This window comes from Vicugna pacos, unplaced genomic scaffold, assembly GCF_048564905.1.
Source record: "Vicugna pacos unplaced genomic scaffold, VicPac4 scaffold_195, whole genome shotgun sequence".
Taxonomy (NCBI): Eukaryota; Metazoa; Chordata; class Mammalia; order Artiodactyla; family Camelidae; genus Vicugna; species Vicugna pacos.
Genome location: NW_027328874.1, coordinates 575,029 through 598,787, shown reverse-complemented (window position 1 = coordinate 598,787; position 23,759 = coordinate 575,029). Strand labels below are relative to the sequence as shown.

The following is a 23,759-nucleotide window of genomic DNA, read 5'->3' as shown; positions in this document are numbered from 1 at the left end:
AGAAAGGTTGAGAAAACTCCCCTGAATAGAAAAGCAGCAAGATGGAATGGAAAGAAGAAACCATTATTGGAAATGCAAGAAGAGCATGTGTGGCAGAGAAGAAAGAAGAAGAACTTAAGGAGGACATCAAAACCCTAAAGATGGGAGAGGGAAGCAGGAAATCATAGGTGATTGGAAGCACTCTCTTAAGTGAATCAGCTTATTTGACTCTGTTTGAAGCGAAAGGAGAGATGCATGTCCTGACGTGTTTGCAAAACAAGCGAGAAGAAGACCAACAAAGAATCAAACCAACAAACAAGCACCAAAATGGTATGGTTGGCTGACATATACAAAGGGAACCATGATTATTCAAAAGAAAATACTCAAGGTGAGGTCAAGGGTCATTCAGAACGCATCGACCCAGTATCGTGGCTTGCATGTACTCAGCACACTTGTATTCGGAAATCAGAAGCGTGCATTCATATTCGTAAATTTTGATTCATAAGAGCATATCGTGACCTAACACTAATGCCGATTTGGAATCAAATGGATTCCTAGTCCGTGATGTAGACTTGTATGTCTTCCAACAGGATGAAGGAATGCCATATTCTAGGCTACGTAGAGAAGAAATGTAAGAAGCCTATAACAAAGGCAAGTAGCTCTGCCAAAGTGTACTAAGTGCAAAAGAGACCGACAGCAAAGTGCACATTGGGGTTGGTTTCATTTCTTGGAATTTCAGCCCCCATGAATCCAATGGATCCATGTCCTGAGAGTGTGGGTGTTTCAGCAGAAATCAGGCGACGCATATGTATTCCGGGTGTACGGATATTATAGGAACATAAGTCTCCTTTAGTGGGTCCCTGTGTACTGTGAACTGTTAGAAAGTTTAAAGACGTGTGAAACCATCAACTGAAAAGGGACACACTTCCCTCCATTGGTACGGTGCATAGAGCTCTGAACAAAAGGAAAGAGGGAAGAAGAAAGGCCCATGGGACGCTAGTGGGTAGAATCACATTTACCTTAGGAACCTCTCGTCGGATGCAGCCCCTCCCCCAACACTGACAAGATGCAGCAGCCATTGGGGATGGCAGTTAGCGGTTGGATTCCAGGTGGAATGTTGGTGTTTACCGCGAGGCTTGTTGTGGCTGTTGGATCCTAGGTAACCGGGCAGAGTTCTGTGGGTGGATCTGTGTGATGGAGGGGCTGCCGCCCTCTGTGGAGCTTGGCTTAGGTCTTTGGTCCGGGAAGCTGTGTAAGTTCGAGATACTGCTGCTGCCCAAAGACCTGAGGTCACAGGTCAGTTTCCAGAACCTGAAAGGGCAGACAGTGGAAGATCTGCCTGTCATCAGCTTACTGGTCAGGCTCCGAGGTACTTTCAGACTTGCCCAGTCCTGGTGAAGTCGACTTTAGGGGAGACACGAAGAGAAGCTGGCCGGTAAGCTGGCTGCACGGATTGAGGAGAGATGCGAACACATGGATGAGAGATGTTCTGCTACAATGGTGAATACTGGCGTGGAGACAGCTGTAGAGGATACCAGGCTCAAAAGACATTCATGAGACATATTGAAACTCACTGATACAGGCAGAAACATACGGAGTGCCAACGTGGACTTGAGGAAGTTCCTCAATTCTCTTCTCCAATAACGGGTCCAGGGTCCCTGACGTCTGAAAGAGAAGAAATGGCAGAGATGATCAAAACGCTCCTGTTCTTGGAAGAGGTCGTGAGAATCCACACGTCCCAAGGGGCATTCCCAAGCCATTCAGACCAAAATTCAACAAGCCCAGGTAAGCCTTTTCCCAGGTTTGGGCCTAGCTAGTAAGCACTTGCCCTTGCCTCCCCTCCACTCAGGCATCCATTTTGAAGGATCAGTACCTGAGCTGCAATGAAGCCATTACGAGAAGAGCAAGCCCCTCCTAGAATCAGAGTTCCTCCAGCTTCACTCTCTGTGAACAACAGTGAACACCTTAAAGGTCAAATAGTCTCGGCTGAAATAGATAAAATTGAATACTTAGCTCACACCTAGAAACGATGTCCTTCCGCTAGATTCAGCAAATGTTGTGTTTATGTCTTCCCTGGGGTGAAGGGAGTGTGGTAAGTGAGGGGAATCTTTGACTGAACATGAATCTGTATTAGGCTTCAGTTTTTCAAGACAGTGAAGGTAAATAGTACAAGTCAGAAAGTGAACTGAACTGTAAAAGTCGCCAATGACATTAAAGACACAGCTTATGTGGATGGTCTTTCACTTGAGTAAAGCCCCCGGGGGCACTATATCATGGGGGTGCAGTATTGGTTGCCTTAAATGGCTTTAAACTACAGGATCGGATGATTAAGCGTTCTCAACACTGATAGAAAAACACCTGGTTCTCAATAGACTAGCATAACTGCAGCAGGATTCTCCTAGCTAGAATGCCTCTAGGTGCTTTTGGATTCAAACCTAAATGTATATATTTGGTTTGTTTCCTCTTGTATTTTCCTAGAGAGGGATGTTACCCCTTGAAATGCCAACATTGGCCAGTAGGTGTCATTGGGATACAGGGCACCACATGCACAAGTGTATCCAAGGTTGGGGGTTATTCCATGTTTCCAAAAGTTATTTCATGGTTCCTGTTGGTTTCGGAGGCTTCAACCTTAAAGAGCTGACATGACCCCTTGAACAGTTAGGACTGCTAGTTTGCATTCTATCTGTCTAGCTTTTCCGTAGAGCTGACAAAATGTTACCAAAATTGACAAGTCTGGCTTCTAGGTCGATTTAGTGTGTTTCAAAAAATAACTCCATTTTCGTATAACTCCCAAAACATGTAAATGAGTTCTGTTAAACTTCTTAAAGACTGCAAATGGGATATCAACACAATGTCAAAATAGTTGTCTTCGGACAATCCCTCCCACCACGGCTGTATAGAAACAAAGAGCTAAGCAAATATCACATTTCTGTGAAATGTATCTGGATAGTGTTGATTCATCGATGCCCAGTTGGCAGAGAAGAAGTGCAACCTGCACTCACTCGCTCCCATGTACAGAGCAATGGAAACATCCACTCACCCAGCCCTTAGCATAGGACACTGGCCGAAGAGAGGTCTGTTACTCCCAAAGACAGGATGAGGCCTCAGGACACCTGGAAGCAGGAGAAGGCAAAGCAGGGAATGGAAACCAGTGCAGGTTCGGACCCCTGGTGATGGAGCAACAAGGGTGAAACTCTGTTTAACTTGGACGCACACTCTCAAGCGGACAGGAGACATGGGTTTGAAGGTGATGTGCTGAGATTTACAAGAGTGCACAGCAGATGCTTGGCTGAGAGAACTCAAAGAAACCAGCGCAAAATATCCCCACAGTTAATTCTGAGACCAAGATCCAAGCTGCCAAATTTGAGGTAGCAGAGGCAATGGTCAGTGAGGCATAGAGCTACGGATGATGGCACACGCTGAGTCTCAGGGATCTGGAGTGCGTTGTGGGATGTGGTGGGTCGAATCAAGAGAGCAAACCGAACTGTGTACCAATAATAAATCAACCACACTGGTCGCGCGGTTGCGATTACCGATATGTCCATGGCCACACCCAGTACATCTGCAGGACCAGGGACCAATTGGGAATTTTGCCAATAGAGCACGTGTGGGGCTGAATCAGAGATATCGTGCATCTGGTCTGAGGGATCCAGGGGGCCTTGAATTTGAAATCAGAATGAAAAGCCTTAGGATATGCTACATTCATAACCTGGGCTGGGATTATGGTTTGGTTTGAGTCACAGGATGCGCAACAACTCTGTGGTTGCCTTCGTGCACCCGTGCCACAAGGATGAGAGGACAAGGGAGAGTGGTCCAAGTCCACAGCGCGAGAAGAGGAAGCATTCCCTTCAGCACTATCTCCCAAAAGCGGATGCTACATTTTGGATGGCATCGGCACGGTACGGCACCTAGGACAACAAGGAAGGTCTGCGGGATCATTCCAGCAGGCCCTGATATGTGACATCCATAGATATGCTTCCACTGGTGTTTCTGTAGACAGAGAAGCTCTGGAAAGAACTCATTTCATTGGGACATTCCCGTGGCAATAAAAAGCAGAAGAGCACTCTCAGTTTGCTGTTTTGGAAACACTCCAAAATGACATAGAGAAGAATGCAGAGCTGAGAACTTTTAGAAGCTTCATTTCCACAAGAGGAAGTGTCCTGTGCACTTTCAGAAGTGTGAGATAAGTATAATCAAAATGAAGTTATGCTAATCGAAGTAGAATGGGTTGTTCATCACAACTAATGCAACACCAGCAATTGGAGATATACCAAACAACACACACAGGTACAGGTTATGGCATCAATGCCTAGGAGAAATTGTCCTCACAGAAATCCCATGGAATTGCGTAGAGACAAGAGTCTAAAATTTTCAATTAACAAAGCCCTAGAAGTCTACATTAGATACCTGATATTACCTGACCAGTAGAGATGAAGAAGAACAGTAAAAGAAACAGGAAGTACCATTTTCAGTTCCAAAGATATTGAAGGCGCAAAAGATAAGCTTTCAAACAACTAGTCTGCAAAACGCTATCCAGAACAAGTGTTGAAAGTGAAGGTCAGGAAAACACTGAAGAACACCAGTGTCTCAGAATCACAAAAGGCAGAATACCAGAAAAGGGGAAGAGAAAGTCTCAACACGAGCCAAAAATATCAGGAAACTCAATGGTTGTGATAATATCAGGGCTAAAATTCAGTCCTTAGCAGACTAGATAATGCAGAGGGACGCGTGAATGACTGTGAAGACAGGGGAAGAGAAAAACCTCGGTCAGAAGCAGACATAGGAAAGCAAGTGCCAACAAATGAAAACATTGCAGTTGAACCCTGGGTTAAGACAGGGCATGAAAGAATAGAAATCATGAGTCCCAGATGGAAAAGCAAGAGATAAAGAAACAAAAAGTGTCTGAAAATTTATCTGTAGAAAAATCAGACTGAAACTTTCTGAAAGCCAAGAAGGAATCATCTATGCGAATTCAGGAATTACACAGCATCCGAAGGAGGTGGAATCCCAATAGACCTACCAGCAGCTGTATGATTCAAATCAACAAAGTTCACGAATATCCGAGTGATTTAAAATGCACCTGGAGGAAACAACATAGTCACAAGGAAACCTCCAGAGGGGTTTCAGCTGATATCTCGGCAGCAATATTGCAGGACAGGGAGGAGTGCCAGGACACAGACCATATCCTGAATGGCCAAATGCTGCCACCTAGGGTAGCCTATGCCACATGAACACCATTTCAAATAACGGCAGAGCTAGAGAATTCTACAGACCGGCAAATCTTAAAAGAATTCAGCAGTTCAAAAGTTTTTCTAAAAGAAAGGTTGAGAAAACTCCCCTGAATAGAAAAGCAGCAAGATGGAATGGAAAGAAGAAACCATTATTGGAAATGCAAGAAGAGCATGTGTGGCAGAGAAGAAAGAAGAAGAACTTAAGGAGGACATCAAAACCCTAAAGATGGGAGAGGGAAGCAGGAAATCATAGGTGATTGGAAGCACTCTCTTAAGTGAATCAGCTTATTTGACTCTGTTTGAAGCGAAAGGAGAGATGCATGTCCTGACGTGTTTGCAAAACAAGCGAGAAGAAGACCAACAAAGAATCAAACCAACAAACAAGCACCAAAATGGTATGGTTGGCTGACATATACAAAGGGAACCATGATTATTCAAAAGAAAATACTCAAGGTGAGGTCAAGGGTCATTCAGAACGCATCGACCCAGTATCGTGGCTTGCATGTACTCAGCACACTTGTATTCGGAAATCAGAAGCGTGCATTCATATTCGTAAATTTTGATTCATAAGAGCATATCGTGACCTAACACTAATGCCGATTTGGAATCAAATGGATTCCTAGTCCGTGATGTAGACTTGTATGTCTTCCAACAGGATGAAGGAATGCCATATTCTAGGCTACGTAGAGAAGAAATGTAAGAAGCCTATAACAAAGGCAAGTAGCTCTGCCAAAGTGTACTAAGTGCAAAAGAGACCGACAGCAAAGTGCACATTGGGGTTGGTTTCATTTCTTGGAATTTCAGCCCCCATGAATCCAATGGATCCATGTCCTGAGAGTGTGGGTGTTTCAGCAGAAATCAGGCGACGCATATGTATTCCGGGTGTACGGATATTATAGGAACATAAGTCTCCTTTAGTGGGTCCCTGTGTACTGTGAACTGTTAGAAAGTTTAAAGACGTGTGAAACCATCAACTGAAAAGGGACACACTTCCCTCCATTGGTACGGTGCATAGAGCTCTGAACAAAAGGAAAGAGGGAAGAAGAAAGGCCCATGGGACGCTAGTGGGTAGAATCACATTTACCTTAGGAACCTCTCGTCGGATGCAGCCCCTCCCCCAACACTGACAAGATGCAGCAGCCATTGGGGATGGCAGTTAGCGGTTGGATTCCAGGTGGAATGTTGGTGTTTACCGCGAGGCTTGTTGTGGCTGTTGGATCCTAGGTAACCGGGCAGAGTTCTGTCGGTGGATCAGTGTGATGGAGGGGCTGCCGCCCTCTGTGGAGCTTGGCTTAGGTCTTTGGTCCGGGAAGCTGTGTAAGTTCGAGATACTGCTGCTGCCCAAAGACCTGAGGTCACAGGTCAGTTTCCAGAACCTGAAAGGGCAGACAGTGGAAGATCTGCCTGTCATCAGCTTACTGGTCAGGCTCCGAGGTACTTTCAGACTTGCCCAGTCCTGGTGAAGTCGACTTTAGGGGAGACACGAAGAGAAGCTGGCCGGTAAGCTGGCTGCACGGATTGAGGAGAGATGCGAACACATGGATGAGAGATGTTCTGCTACAATGGTGAATACTGGCGTGGAGACAGCTGTAGAGGATACCAGGCTCAAAAGACATTCATGAGACATATTGAAACTCACTGATACAGGCAGAAACATACGGAGTGCCAACGTGGACTTGAGGAAGTTCCTCAATTCTCTTCTCCAATAACGGGTCCAAGGTCCCTGACGTCTGAAGGAGAAGAAATGGCAGAGATGATCAAAACGCTCCTGTTCTTGGAAGAGGTCGTGAGAATCCACACGTCCCAAGGGGCATTCCCAAGCCATTCAGACCAAAATTCAACAAGCCCAGGTAAGCCTTTTCCCAGGTTTGGGCCTAGCTAGTGAGCACTTGCCCTTGCCTCCCCTCCACTCAGGCATCCATTTTGAAGGATCAGTACCTGAGCTGCAATGAAGCCATTACGAGAAGAGCAAGCCCCTCCTAGAATCAGAGTTCCTCCAGCTTCACTCTCTGTGAACAACAGTGAACACCTTAAAGGTCAAATAGTCTCGGCTGAAATAGATAAAATTGAATACTTAGCTCACACCTAGAAACGATGTCCTTCCGCTAGATTCAGCAAATGTTGTGTTTATGTCTTCCCTGGGGTGAAGGGAGTGTGGTAAGTGAGGGGAATCTTTGACTGAACATGAATCTGTATTAGGCTTCAGTTTTTCAAGACAGTGAAGGTAAATAGTACAAGTCAGAAAGTGAACTGAACTGTAAAATTCGCCAATGACATTAAAGACACAGCTTATGTGGATCGTCTATCACTTGAGTCAAGCCCCCGGGGGCACTATATCAAGGGGGTGCAGACTTGGTTGCGTTAAATGGCTTTAAACTACAGGATCGGATGATTAAGCGTTCTCAACACTGATAGAAAAACACCTGGTTCTCAATAGACTAGCATAACTGCAGCAGGATTCTCCTAGCTAGAATGCCTCTAGGTGCTTTTGGATTCAAACCTAAATGTATATATTTGGTTTGTTTCCTCTTGTATTTTCCTAGAGAGGGATGTTACCCCTTGAAATGCCAACATTGGCCAGTAGGTGTCATTGGGATACAGGGCACCACATGCACAAGTGTATCCAAGGTTGGGGGTTATTCCATGTTTCCAAAAGTTATTTCATGGTTCCTGTTGGTTTCGGAGGCTTCAACCTTAAAGAGCTGACATGACCCCTTGAACAGTTAGGACTGCTAGTTTGCATTCTATCTGTCTAGCTTTTCCGTAGAGCTGACAAAATGTTACCAAAATTGACAAGTCTGGCTTCTAGGTCGATTTAGTGTGTTTCAAAAAATAACTCCATTTTCGTATAACTCCCAAAACATGTAAATGAGTTCTGTTAAACTTCTTAAAGACTGCAAATGGGATATCAACACAATGTCAAAATAGTTGTCTTCGGACAATCCCTCCCACCACGGCTGTATAGAAACAAAGAGCTAAGCAAATATCACATTTCTGTGAAATGTATCTGGATAGTGTTGATTCATCGATGCCCAGTTGGCAGAGAAGAAGTGCAACCTGCACTCACTCGCTCCCATGTACAGAGCAATGGAAACATCCACTCACCCAGCCCTTAGCATAGGACACTGGCCGAAGAGAGGTCTGTTACTCCCAAAGACAGGATGAGGCCTCAGGACACCTGGAAGCAGGAGAAGGCAAAGCAGGGAATGGAAACCAGTGCAGGTTCGGACCCCTGGTGATGGAGCAACAAGGGTGAAACTCTGTTTAACTTGGACGCACACTCTCAAGCGGACAGGAGACATGGGTTTGAAGGTGATGTGCTGAGATTTACAAGAGTGCACAGCAGATGCTTGGCTGAGAGAACTCAAAGAAACCAGCGCAAAATATCCCCACAGTTAATTCTGAGACCAAGATCCAAGCTGCCAAATTTGAGGTAGCAGAGGCAATGGTCAGTGAGGCATAGAGCTACGGATGATGGCACACGCTGAGTCTCAGGGATCTGGAGTGCGTTGTGGGATGTGGTGGGTCGAATCAAGAGAGCAAACCGAACTGTGTACCAATAATAAATCAACCACACTGGTCGCGCGGTTGCGATTACCGATATGTCCCATGGCCACACCCAGTACATCTGCAGGACCAGGGACCAATTGGGAATTTTGCCAATAGAGCACGTGTGGGGCTGAATCAGAGATATCGTGCATCTGGTCTGAGGGATCCAGGGGGCCTTGAATTTGAAATCAGAATGAAAAGCCTTAGGATATGCTACATTCATAACCTGGGCTGGGATTATGGTTTGGTTTGAGTCACAGGATGCGCAACAACTCTGTGGTTGCCTTCGTGCACCCGTGCCACAAGGATGAGAGGACAAGGGAGAGTGGTCCAAGTCCACAGCGCGAGAAGAGGAAGCATTCCCTTCAGCACTATCTCCCAAAAGCGGATGCTACATTTTGGATGGCATCGGCACGGTACGGCACCTAGGACAACAAGGAAGGTCTGCGGGATCATTCCAGCAGGCCCTGATATGTGACATCCATAGATATGCTTCCACTGGTGTTTCTGTAGACAGAGAAGCTCTGGAAAGAACTCATTTCATTGGGACATTCCCGTGGCAATAAAAAGCAGAAGAGCACTCTCAGTTTGCTGTTTTGGAAACACTCCAAAATGACATAGAGAAGAATGCAGAGCTGAGAACTTTTAGAAGCTTCATTTCCACAAGAGGAAGTGTCCTGTGCACTTTCAGAAGTGTGAGATAAGTATAATCAAAATGAAGTTATGCTAATCGAAGTAGAATGGGTTGTTCATCACAACTAATGCAACACCAGCAATTGGAGATATACCAAACAACACACACAGGTACAGGTTATGGCATCAATGCCTAGGAGAAATTGTCCTCACAGAAATCCCATGGAATTGCGTAGAGACAAGAGTCTAAAATTTTCAATTAACAAAGCCCTAGAAGTCTACATTAGATACCTGATATTACCTGACCAGTAGAGATGAAGAAGAACAGTAAAAGAAACAGGAAGTACCATTTTCAGTTCCAAAGATATTGAAGGCGCAAAAGATAAGCTTTCAAACAACTAGTCTGCAAAACGCTATCCAGAACAAGTGTTGAAAATGAAGGTCAGGAAAACACTGAAGAACACCAGTGTCTCAGAATCACAAAAGGCAGAATACCAGAAAAGGGGAAGAGAAAGTCTCAACACGAGCCAAAAATATCAGGAAACTCAATGGTTGTGATAATATCAGGGCTAAAATTCAGTCCTTAGCAGACTAGATAATGCAGAGGGACGCGTGAATGACTGTGAAGACAGGGGAAGAGAAAAACCTCGGTCAGAAGCAGACATAGGAAAGCAAGTGCCAACAAATGAAAACATTGCAGTTGAACCCTGGGTTAAGACAGGGCATGAAAGAATAGAAATCATGAGTCCCAGATGGAAAAGCAAGAGATAAAGAAACAAAAAGTGTCTGAAAATTTATCTGTAGAAAAATCAGACTGAAACTTGCTGAAAGCCAAGAAAGAATCATCTATGCGAATTCAGGAATTACACAGCATCCGAAGGAGGTGGAATCCCAATAGACCTACCAGCAGCTGTATGATTCAAATCAACAAAGTTCACGAATATCCGAGTGATTTAAAATGCACCTGGAGGAAACAACATAGTCACAAGGAAACCTCCAGAGGGGTTTCAGCTGATATCTCGGCAGCAATATTGCAGGACAGGGAGGAGTGCCAGGACACAGACCATATCCTGAATGGCCAAATGCTGCCACCTAGGGTAGCCTATGCCACATGAACACCATTTCAAATAACGGCAGAGCTAGAGAATTCTACAGACCGGCAAATCTTAAAAGAATTCAGCAGTTCAAAAGTTTTTCTAAAAGAAAGGTTGAGAAAACTCCCCTGAATAGAAAAGCAGCAAGATGGAATGGAAAGAAGAAACCATTATTGGAAATGCAAGAAGAGCATGTGTGGCAGAGAAGAAAGAAGAAGAACTTAAGGAGGACATCAAAACCCTAAAGATGGGAGAGGGAAGCAGGAAATCATAGGTGATTGGAAGCACTCTCTTAAGTGAATCAGCTTATTTGACTCTGTTTGAAGCGAAAGGAGAGATGCATGGCCTGACGTGTTTGCAAAACAAGCGAGAAGAAGACCAACAAAGAATCAAACCAACAAACAAGCACCAAAATGGTATGGTTGGCTGACATATACAAAGGGAACCATGATTATTCAAAAGAAAATACTCAAGGTGAGGTCAAGGGTCATTCAGAACGCATCGACCCAGTATCGTGGCTTGCATGTACTCAGCACACTTGTATTCGGAAATCAGAAGCGTGCATTCATATTCGTAAATTTTGATTCATAAGAGCATATCGTGACCTAACACTAATGCCGATTTGGAATCAAATGGATTCCTAGTCCGTGATGTAGACTTGTATGTCTTCCAACAGGATGAAGGAATGCCATATTCTAGGCTACGTAGAGAAGAAATGTAAGAAGCCTATAACAAAGGCAAGTAGCTCTGCCAAAGTGTACTAAGTGCAAAAGAGACCGACAGCAAAGTGCACATTGGGGTTGGTTTCATTTCTTGGAATTTCAGCCCCCATGAATCCAATGGATCCATGTCCTGAGAGTGTGGGTGTTTCAGCAGAAATCAGGCGACGCATATGTATTCCGGGTGTACGGATATTATAGGAACATAAGTCTCCTTTAGTGGGTCCCTGTGTACTGTGAAATGTTAGAAAGTTTAAAGACGTGTGAAACCATCAACTGAAAAGGGACACACTTCCCTCCATTGGTACGGTGCATAGAGCTCTGAACAAAAGGAAAGAGGGAAGAAGAAAGGCCCATGGGACGCTAGTGGGTAGAATCACATTTACCTTAGGAACCTCTCGTCGGATGCAGCCCCTCCCCCAACACTGACAAGATGCAGCAGCCATTGGGGATGGCAGTTAGCGGTTGGATTCCAGGTGGAATGTTGGTGTGTACCGCGAGGCTTGTTGTGGCTGTTGGATCCTAGGTAACCGGGCAGAGTTCTGTGGTTGGATCAGTGTGATGGAGGGGCTGCCGCCCTCTGTGGAGCTTGGCTTAGGTGTTTGGTCCGGGAAGCTGTGTAAGTTCGAGATACTGCTGCTGCCCAAAGACCTGAGTTCACAGGTCAGTTTCCAGAAACTGAAAGGGCAGACAGTGGAAGATCTGCCTGTCATCAGCTTACTGGTCAGGCTCCAAGGTACTTTCAGACTTGCCCAGTCCTGGTGAAGTCGACTTTAGGGGAGACACGAAGACAAGCTGGCCGAAAAGCTGGCTGCACGGATTGAGGAGAGATGCGAACAGATGGATGAGAGATGTTCTGCTACAATGGAGAATACTGGCGTGGAGACAGCTGTAGAGGATACCAGGCTCAAAAGACATTCATGAGACATATTGAACCTCGCTGATACTGGCAGAAACATACGGAGTGCCAACGTGGACTCGAGGAAGTTCCTCAATTCTCTTCTCCAAGAATGGGTCCAACGTTTCTGACGTCTGAAAGAGAAGACATGGCAGAGATGATCAAAACGCTACTGTTCTTGGAAGTGGTCGTGAGAATCCACACGTCCAAAGGGGCATTCACAAGCCATTCCGACCAGAATTCACCAAGCCCAGGTAAAACTTTTCCCAGGTTGGGCCTAGCTAGCAAGCAATTGCCCTTCCATCCCCTCCGCTCAGGCATCCATTTTGAAGGATCAGTACCTGAGCTGCAATGAAGCCATTACGAGAAGAGCAAGCCCCTCCTAGAATCAGAGTTCCTCCAGCTTCACTCTCTGTGAACAACAGTGAACACCTTAAAGGTCAAATAGTCTCGGCTGAAATAGATAAAATTGAATACTTAGCTCACACCTAGAAACGATGTCCTTCCGCTAGATTCAGCAAATGTTGTGTTTATGTCTTCCCTGGGGTGAAGGGAGTGTGGTAAGTGAGGGGAATCTTTGACTGAACATGAATCTGTATTAGGCTTCAGTTTTTCAAGACAGTGAAGATAAATAGTACAAGTCAGAAAGTGAACTGAACTGTAAAAGTCGCCAATGACATTAAAGACACAGCTTATGTGGATGGTCTTTCACTTGAGTCAAGCCCCCGGGGGCACTATATCATGGGGGTGCAGACTTGGTTGCGTTAAATGGCTTTAAACTACAGGATCGGATGATTAAGCGTTCTCAACACTGATAGAAAAACACCTGGTTCTCAATAGACTAGCATAACTGCAGCAGGATTCTCCTAGCTAGAATGCCTCTAGGTGCTTTTGGATTCAAACCTAAATGTATATATTTGGTTTGTTTCCTCTTGTATTTTCCTAGAGAGGGATGTTACCCCTTGAAATGCCAACATTGGCCAGTAGGTGTCATTGGGATACAGGGCACCACATGCACAAGTGTATCCAAGGTTGGGGGTTATTCCATGTTTCCAAAAGTTATTTCATGGTTCCTGTTGGTTTCGGAGGCTTCAACCTTAAAGAGCTGACATGACCCCTTGAACAGTTAGGACTGCTAGTTTGCATTCTATCTGTCTAGCTTTTCCGTAGAGCTGACAAAATGTTACCAAAATTGACAAGTCTGGCTTCTAGGTCGATTTAGTGTGTTTCAAAAAATAACTCCATTTTCGTATAACTCCCAAAACATGTAAATGAGTTCTGTTAAACTTCTTAAAGACTGCAAATGGGATATCAACACAATGTCAAAATAGTTGTCTTCGGACAATCCCTCCCACCACGGCTGTATAGAAACAAAGAGCTAAGCAAATATCACATTTCTGTGAAATGTATCTGGATAGTGTTGATTCATCGATGCCCAGTTGGCAGAGAAGAAGTGCAACCTGCACTCACTCGCTCCCATGTACAGAGCAATGGAAACATCCACTCACCCAGCCCTTAGCATAGGACACTGGCCGAAGAGAGGTCTGTTACTCCCAAAGACAGGATGAGGCCTCAGGACACCTGGAAGCAGGAGAAGGCAAAGCAGGGAATGGAAACCAGTGCAGGTTCGGACCCCTGGTGATGGAGCAACAAGGGTGAAACTCTGTTTAACTTGGACGCACACTCTCAAGCGGACAGGAGACATGGGTTTGAAGGTGATGTGCTGAGATTTACAAGAGTGCACAGCAGATGCTTGGCTGAGAGAACTCAAAGAAACCAGCGCAAAATATCCCCACAGTTAATTCTGAGACCAAGATCCAAGCTGCCAAATTTGAGGTAGCAGAGGCAATGGTCAGTGAGGCATAGAGCTACGGATGATGGCACACGCTGAGTCTCAGGGATCTGGAGTGCGTTGTGGGATGTGGTGGGTCGAATCAAGAGAGCAAACCGAACTGTGTACCAATAATAAATCAACCACACTGGTCGCGCGGTTGCGATTACCGATATGTCCATGGCCACACCCAGTACATCTGCAGGACCAGGGACCAATTGGGAATTTTGCCAATAGAGCACGTGTGGGGCTGAATCAGAGATATCGTGCATCTGGTCTGAGGGATCCAGGGGGCCTTGAATTTGAAATCAGAATGAAAAGCCTTAGGATATGCTACATTCATAACCTGGGCTGGGATTATGGTTTGGTTTGAGTCACAGGATGCGCAACAACTCTGTGGTTGCCTTCGTGCACCCGTGCCACAAGGATGAGAGGACAAGGGAGAGTGGTCCAAGTCCACAGCGCGAGAAGAGGAAGCATTCCCTTCAGCACTATCTCCCAAAAGCGGATGCTACATTTTGGATGGCATCGGCACGGTACGGCACCTAGGACAACAAGGAAGGTCTGCGGGATCATTCCAGCAGGCCCTGATATGTGACATCCATAGATATGCTTCCACTGGTGTTTCTGTAGACAGAGAAGCTCTGGAAAGAACTCATTTCATTGGGACATTCCCGTGGCAATAAAAAGCAGAAGAGCACTCTCAGTTTGCTGTTTTGGAAACACTCCAAAATGACATAGAGAAGAATGCAGAGCTGAGAACTTTTAGAAGCTTCATTTCCACAAGAGGAAGTGTCCTGTGCACTTTCAGAAGTGTGAGATAAGTATAATCAAAATGAAGTTATGCTAATCGAAGTAGAATGGGTTGTTCATCACAACTAATGCAACACCAGCAATTGGAGATATACCAAACAACACACACAGGTACAGGTTATGGCATCAATGCCTAGGAGAAATTGTCCTCACAGAAATCCCATGGAATTGCGTAGAGACAAGAGTCTAAAATTTTCAATTAACAAAGCCCTAGAAGTCTACATTAGATACCTGATATTACCTGACCAGTAGAGATGAAGAAGAACAGTAAAAGAAACAGGAAGTACCATTTTCAGTTCCAAAGATATTGAAGGCGCAAAAGATAAGCTTTCAAACAACTAGTCTGCAAAACGCTATCCAGAACAAGTGTTGAAAATGAAGGTCAGGAAAACACTGAAGAACACCAGTGTCTCAGAATCACAAAAGGCAGAATACCAGAAAAGGGGAAGAGAAAGTCTCAACACGAGCCAAAAATATCAGGAAACTCAATGGTTGTGATAATATCAGGGCTAAAATTCAGTCCTTAGCAGACTAGATAATGCAGAGGGACGCGTGAATGACTGTGAAGACAGGGGAAGAGAAAAACCTCGGTCAGAAGCAGACATAGGAAAGCAAGTGCCAACAAATGAAAACATTGCAGTTGAACCCTGGGTTAAGACAGGGCATGAAAGAATAGAAATCATGAGTCCCAGATGGAAAAGCAAGAGATAAAGAAACAAAAAGTGTCTGAAAATTTATCTGTAGAAAAATCAGACTGAAACTTGCTGAAAGCCAAGAAAGAATCATCTATGCGAATTCAGGAATTACACAGCATCCGAAGGAGGTGGAATCCCAATAGACCTACCAGCAGCTGTATGATTCAAATCAACAAAGTTCACGAATATCCGAGTGATTTAAAATGCACCTGGAGGAAACAACATAGTCACAAGGAAACCTCCAGAGGGGTTTCAGCTGATATCTCGGCAGCAATATTGCAGGACAGGGAGGAGTGCCAGGACACAGACCATATCCTGAATGGCCAAATGCTGCCACCTAGGGTAGCCTATGCCACATGAACACCATTTCAAATAACGGCAGAGCTAGAGAATTCTACAGACCGGCAAATCTTAAAAGAATTCAGCAGTTCAAAAGTTTTTCTAAAAGAAAGGTTGAGAAAACTCCCCTGAATAGAAAAGCAGCAAGATGGAATGGAAAGAAGAAACCATTATTGGAAATGCAAGAAGAGCATGTGTGGCAGAGAAGAAAGAAGAAGAACTTAAGGAGGACATCAAAACCCTAAAGATGGGAGAGGGAAGCAGGAAATCATAGGTGATTGGAAGCACTCTCTTAAGTGAATCAGCTTATTTGACTCTGTTTGAAGCGAAAGGAGAGATGCATGGCCTGACGTGTTTGCAAAACAAGCGAGAAGAAGACCAACAAAGAATCAAACCAACAAACAAGCACCAAAATGGTATGGTTGGCTGACATATACAAAGGGAACCATGATTATTCAAAAGAAAATACTCAAGGTGAGGTCAAGGGTCATTCAGAACGCATCGACCCAGTATCGTGGCTTGCATGTACTCAGCACACTTGTATTCGGAAATCAGAAGCGTGCATTCATATTCGTAAATTTTGATTCATAAGAGCATATCGTGACCTAACACTAATGCCGATTTGGAATCAAATGGATTCCTAGTCCGTGATGTAGACTTGTATGTCTTCCAACAGGATGAAGGAATGCCATATTCTAGGCTACGTAGAGAAGAAATGTAAGAAGCCTATAACAAAGGCAAGTAGCTCTGCCAAAGTGTACTAAGTGCAAAAGAGACCGACAGCAAAGTGCACATTGGGGTTGGTTTCATTTCTTGGAATTTCAGCCCCCATGAATCCAATGGATCCATGTCCTGAGAGTGTGGGTGTTTCAGCAGAAATCAGGCGACGCATATGTATTCCGGGTGTACGGATATTATAGGAACATAAGTCTCCTTTAGTGGGTCCCTGTGTACTGTGAACTGTTAGAAAGTTTAAAGACGTGTGAAACCATCAACTGAAAAGGGACACACTTCCCTCCATTGGTACGGTGCATAGAGCTCTGAACAAAAGGAAAGAGGGAAGAAGAAAGGCCCATGGGACGCTAGTGGGTAGAATCACATTTACCTTAGGAACCTCTCGTCGGATGCAGCCCCTCCCCCAACACTGACAAGATGCAGCAGCCATTGGGGATGGCAGTTAGCGGTTGGATTCCAGGTGGAATGTTGGTGTGTACCGCGAGGCTTGTTGTGGCTGTTGGATCCTAGGTAACCGGGCAGAGTTCTGTGGGTGGATCAGTGTGATGGAGGGGCTGCCGCCCTCTGTGGAGCTTGGCTTAGGTGTTTGGTCCGGGAAGCTGTGTAAGTTCGAGATACTGCTGCTGCCCAAAGACCTGAGTTCACAGGTCAGTTTCCAGAAACTGAAAGGGCAGACAGTGGAAGATCTGCCTGTCATCAGCTTACTGGTCAGGCTCCAAGGTACTTTCAGACTTGCCCAGTCCTGGTGAAGTCGACTTTAGGGGAGACACGAAGACAAGCTGGCCGAAAAGCTGGCTGCACGGATTGAGGAGAGATGCGAACAGATGGATGAGAGATGTTCTGCTACAATGGAGAATACTGGCGTGGAGACAGCTGTAGAGGATACCAGGCTCAAAAGACATTCATGAGACATATTGAACCTCGCTGATACTGGCAGAAACATACGGAGTGCCAACGTGGACTCCAGGAAGTTCCTCAATTCTCTTCTCCAAGAATGGGTCCAAAGTTTCTGACGTCTGAAAGAGAAGAGATGGCAGAGATGATCAAAACGCTACTGTTCTTGGAAGTGGTCGTGAGAATCCACACGTCCCAAGGGGCATTCACAAGCCATTCCGACCAGAATTCACCAAGCCCAGGTAAAACTTTTCCCAGGTTGGGCCTAGCTAGCAAGCAATTGCCCATCCATCCCCTCCGCTTAGGCATCCATTTTGAAGGATCAGTACCTGAGCTGCAATGAAGCCATTACGAGAAGAGCAAGCCCCTCCTAGAATCAGAGTTCCTCCAGCTTCACAATCTGTGAACAACAGTGAACACCTTAAAGGTCAAATAGTCTCGGCTGAAATAGATAAAATTGAATACTTAGCTCACACCTAGAAACGATGTCCTTCCACTAGATTCAGCAAATGTTGTGTTTATGTCTTCCCTGGGGTGAAGGGAGTGTGGTAAGTGAGGGGAATCTTTGACTGAACATGAATCTGTATTAGACTTCAGTTTTTCAAGACAGTGAAGGTAAATAGTACAAGTCAGAAAGTGAACTGAACTGTAAAAGTCGCCAATGACATTAAAGACACAGCTTATGTGGATGGTCTTTCACTTGAGTCAAGCCCCCGGGGGCACTATATCATGGGGGTGCAGACTTGGTTGCGTTAAATGGCTTTAAACTACAGGATCGGATGATTAAGTGTTCTCAACACTGATAGAAAAACACCTGGTTCTCAATAGACTAGCATAACTGCAGCAGGATTCTCCTAGCTAGAATGCCTCTAGGTGCTTTTGGATTCAAACCTAAATGTATATATTTGGTTTGTTTCCTCTTGTATTTTCCTAGAGAGGGATGTTACCCCTTGAAATGCCAACATTGGCCAGTAGGTGTCATTGGGATACAGGGCACCACATGCACAAGTGTATCCAAGGTTGGGGGTTATTCCATGTTTCCAAAAGTTATTTCATGGTTCCTGTAGGTTTCGGAGGCTTCAACCTTAAAGAGCTGACATGACCCCTTGAACAGTTAGGACTGCTAGTTTGCATTCTATCTGTCTAGCTTTTCCGTAGAGCTGAGAAAATGTTACCAAAATTGACAAGTCTGGCTTCTAGGTCGATTTAGTGTGTTTCAAAAAATAACTCCATTTTCGTATAACTCCCAAAACATGTAAATGAGTTCTGTTAAACTTCTTAAAGACTGCAAATGGGATATCAACACAATGTCAAAATAGTTGTCTTCGGACAATCCCTCCCACCACGGCTGTATAGAGACAAAGAGCTAAGCAAATATCACATTTCTGTGAAATGTATCTGGATAGTGTTGATTCATCGATGCCCAGTTGGCAGAGAAGAAGTGCAACCTGCACTCACTCGCTCCCATGTACAGAGCAATGGAAACATCCACTCACCCAGCCCTTAGCATAGGACACTGGCCGAAGAGAGGTCTGTTACTCCCAAAGACAGGATGAGGCCTCAGGACACCTGGAAGCAGGAGAAGGCAAAGCAGGGAATGGAAACCAGTGCAGGTTCGGACCCCTGGTGATGGAGCAACAAGGGTGAAACTCTGTTTAACTTGGACGCACACTCTCAAGCGGACAGGAGACATGGGTTTGAAGGTGATGTGCTGAGATTTACAAGAGTGCACAGCAGATGCTTGGCTGAGAGAACTCAAAGAAACCAGCGCAAAATATCCCCACAGTTAATTCTGAGACCAAGATCCAAGCTGCCAAATTTGAGGTAGCAGAGGCAATGGTCAGTGAGGCATAGAGCTACGGATGATGGCACACGCTGAGTCTCAGGGATCTGGAGTGCGTTGTGGGATGTGGTGGGTCGAATCAAGAGAGCAAACCAAACTGTGTACCAATAATAAATCAACCACACTGGTCGCGCGGTTGCGATTACCGATATGTCCCATGGCCACACCCAGTACATCTGCAGGACCAGGGACCAATTGGGAATTTTGCCAATAGAGCACGTGTGGGGCTGAATCAGAGATATCGTGCATCTGGTCTGAGGGATCCAGGGGGCCTTGAATTTGAAATCAGAATGAAAAGCCTTAGGATATGCTACATTCATAACCTGGGCTGGGATTATGGTTTGGTTTGAGTCACAGGATGCGCAACAACTCTGTGGTTGCCTTCGTGCACCCGTGCGACAAGGATGAGAGGACAAGGGAGAGTGGTCCATGTCCACAGCGTGAGAAGAGGAAGCATTCCCTTCAGCACTATCTCCCAAAAGCGGATGCTACATTTTGGATGGCACCGGCACGGTACGGCACCTAGGACAACAAGGAAGGTCTGCGGGATCATTCCAGCAGGCCCTGATATGTGACATCCATAGATATGCTTCCACTGGTGTTTCTGTAGACAGAGAAGCTCTGGAAAGAACTGATTTCATTGGGACATTCCCGTGGCAATAAAAAGCAGAAGAGCACTCTCAGTTTGCTGTTTTGGAAACACTCCAAAATGACATAGAGAAGAATGCAGAGCTGAGAACTTTTAGAAGCTTCATTTCCACAAGAGGAAGTGTCCTGTGCACTTTCAGAAGTGTGAGATAAGTATAATCAAAATGAAGTTATGCTAATCGAAGTAGAATGGGTTGTTCATCACAACTAATGCATCACCAGCAATTGGAGATATACCAAACAACACACACAGGTACAGGTTATGGCATCAATGCCTAGGAGAAATTGTCCTCACAGAAATCCCATGGAATTGCGTAGAGACAAGAGTCTAAAATTTTCAATTAACAAAGCCCTAGAAGTCTACATTAGATACCTGATATTACCTGACCAGTAGAGATGAAGAAGAACAGTAAAAGAAACAGGAAGTACCATTTTCAGTTCCAAAGATATTGAAGGCGCAAAAGATAAGCTTTCAAACAACTAGTCTGCAAAACGCTATCCAGAACAAGTGTTGAAAATGAAGGTCAGGAAAACACTGAAGAACACCAGTGTCTCAGAATCACAAAAGGCAGAATACCAGAAAAGGGGAAGAGAAAGTCTCAACACGAGCCAAAAATATCAGGAAACTCAATGGTTGTGATAATATCAGGGCTAAAATTCAGTCCTTAGCAGACTAGATAATGCAGAGGGACGCGTGAATGACTGTGAAGACAGGGGAAGAGAAAAACCTCGGTCAGAAGCAGACATAGGAAAGCAAGTGCAAACAAATGAAAACATTGCAGTTGAACCCTGGGTTAAGACAGGGCATGAAAGAATAGAAATCATGAGTCCCAGATGGAAAAGCAAGAGATAAAGTAACAAAAAGTGTCTGAAAATTTATCTGTAGAAAAATCAGACTGAAACTTGCTGAAAGCCAAGAAAGAATCATCTATGCGAATTCAGGAATTACACAGCATCCGAAGGAGGTGGAATCCCAATAGACCTACCAGCAGCTGTATGATTCAAATCAACAAAGTTCACGAATATCCGAGTGATTTAAAATGCACCTGGAGGAAACAACATAGTCACAAGGAAACCTCCAGAGGGGTTTCAGCTGATATCTCGGCAGCAATATTGCAGGACAGGGAGGAGTGCCAGGACACAGACCATATCCTGAATGGCCAAATGCTGCCACCTAGGGTAGCCTATGCCACATGAACACCATTTCAAATAACGGCAGAGCTAGAGAATTCTACAGACCGGCAAATCTTAAAAGAATTCAGCAGTTCAAAAGTTTTTCTAAAAGAAAGGTTGAGAAAACTCCCCTGAATAGAAAAGCAGCAAGATGGAATGGAAAGAAGAAACCATTATTGGAAATGCAAGAAGAGCATGTGTGGCAGAGAAGAAAGAAGAAGAACTTAAGGAGGACATCAAAACCCTAAAGATGGGAGAGGGAAGCAGGAAATCATAGGTGATTGGAAGCACTCTCTTAAGTGAATCAGCTTATTTGACTCTGTTTGAAGCGAAAGGAGAGATGCATGGCCTGACGTGTTTGCAAAACAAGCGAGAAGAAGACCAACAAAGAATCAAACCAACAAACAAGCACCAAAATGGTATGGTTGGCTGACATATACAAAGGGAACCATGATTATTCAAAAGAAAATACTCAAGGTGAGGTCAAGGGTCATTCAGAACGCATCGACCCAGTATCGTGGCTTGCATGTACTCAGCACACTTGTATTCGGAAATCAGAAGCGTGCATTCATATTCGTAAATTTTGATTCATAAGAGCATATCGTGACCTAACACTAATGCCGATTTGGAATCAAATGGATTCCTAGTCCGTGATGTAGACTTGTATGTCTTCCAACAGGATGAAGGAATGCCATATTCTAGGCTACGTAGAGAAGAAATGTAAGAAGCCTATAACAAAGGCAAGTAGCTCTGCCAAAGTGTACTAAGTGCAAAAGAGACCGACAGCAAAGTGCACATTGGGGTTGGTTTCATTTCTTGGAATTTCAGCCCCCATGAATCCAATGGATCCATGTCCTGAGAGTGTGGGTGTTTCAGCAGAAATCAGGCGACGCATATGTATTCCGGGTGTACGGATATTATAGGAACATAAGTCTCCTTTAGTGGGTCCCTGTGTACTGTGAAATGTTAGAAAGTTTAAAGACGTGTGAAACCATCAACTGAAAAGGGACACACTTCCCTCCATTGGTACGGTGCATAGAGCTCTGAACAAAAGGAAAGAGGGAAGAAGAAAGGCCCATGGGACGCTAGTGGGTAGAATCACATTTACCTTAGGAACCTCTCGTCGGATGCAGCCCCTCCCCCAACACTGACAAGATGCAGCAGCCATTGGGGATGGCAGTTAGCGGTTGGATTCCAGGTGGAATGTTGGTGTGTACCGCGAGGCTTGTTGTGGCTGTTGGATCCTAGGTAACCGGGCAGAGTTCTGTGGGTGGATCAGTGTGATGGAGGGGCTGCCGCCCTCTGTGGAGCTTGGCTTAGGTGTTTGGTCCGGGAAGCTGTGTAAGTTCGAGATACTGCTGCTGCCCAAAGACCTGAGTTCACAGGTCAGTTTCCAGAAACTGAAAGGGCAGACAGTGGAAGATCTGCCTGTCATCAGCTTACTGGTCAGGCTCCAAGGTACTTTCAGACTTGCCCAGTCCTGGTGAAGTCGACTTTATGGGAGACACGAAGACAAGCTGGCCGAAAAGCTGGCTGCACGGATTGAGGAGAGATGCGAACAGATGGATGAGAGATGTTCTGCTACAATGGAGAATACTGGCGTGGAGACAGCTGTAGAGGATACCAGGCTCAAAAGACATTCATGAGACATATTGAACCTCGCTGATACTGGCAGAAACATACGGAGTGCCAACGTGGACTCGAGGAAGTTCCTCAATTCTCTTCTCCAAGAATGGGTCCAACGTTTCTGACGTCTGAAAGAGAAGACATGGCAGAGATGATCAAAACGCTACTGTTCTTGGAAGTGGTCGTGAGAATCCACACGTCCAAAGGGGCATTCACAAGCCATTCCGACCAGAATTCACCAAGCCCAGGTAAAACTTTTCCCAGGTTGGGCCTAGCTAGCAAGCAATTGCCCTTCCATCCCCTCCGCTCAGGCATCCATTTTGAAGGATCAGTACCTGAGCTGCAATGAAGCCATTATGAGAAGAGCAAGCCCCTCCTAGAATCAGAGTTCCTCCAGCTTCACTCTCTGTGAACAACAGTGAACACCTTAAAGGTCAAATAGTCTCGGCTGAAATAGATAAAATTGAATACTTAGCTCACACCTAGAAACGATGTCCTTCCGCTAGATTCAGCAAATGTTGTGTTTATGTCTTCCCTGGGGTGAAGGGAGTGTGGTAAGTGAGGGGAATCTTTGACTGAACATGAATCTGTATTAGGCTTCAGTTTTTCAAGACAGTGAAGATAAATAGTACAAGTCAGAAAGTGAACTGAACTGTAAAAGTCGCCAATGACATTAAAGACACAGCTTATGTGGATGGTCTTTCACTTGAGTCAAGCCCCCGGGGGCACTATATCATGGGGGTGCAGACTTGGTTGCGTTAAATGGCTTTAAACTACAGGATCGGATGATTAAGCGTTCTCAACACTGATAGAAAAACACCTGGTTCTCAATAGACTAGCATAACTGCAGCAGGATTCTCCTAGCTAGAATGCCTCTAGGTGCTTTTGGATTCAAACCTAAATGTATATATTTGGTTTGTTTCCTCTTGTATTTTCCTAGAGAGGGATGTTACCCCTTGAAATGCCAACATTGGCCAGTAGGTGTCATTGGGATACAGGGCACCACATGCACAAGTGTATCCAAGGTTGGGGGTTATTCCATGTTTCCAAAAGTTATTT

General features: G+C 45.0%; 1 long non-coding RNA gene across 1 annotated transcript; it reads right to left on the bottom strand.

Annotated features, from left to right (window-relative positions):
• Positions 1-6,533: 6,533 nt before the first annotated feature.
• LOC140695326 (uncharacterized) lies at positions 6,534-23,149 on the bottom strand. The gene is made up of 3 exons (XR_012071044.1): positions 23,036-23,149; positions 6,870-6,940; positions 6,534-6,767 (listed from the first exon to the last, which is right to left on the bottom strand). It is a non-coding gene; the product is annotated as an uncharacterized lncRNA (long non-coding RNA).
• Between the last annotated feature and the right edge of the window lie 610 nt (positions 23,150-23,759).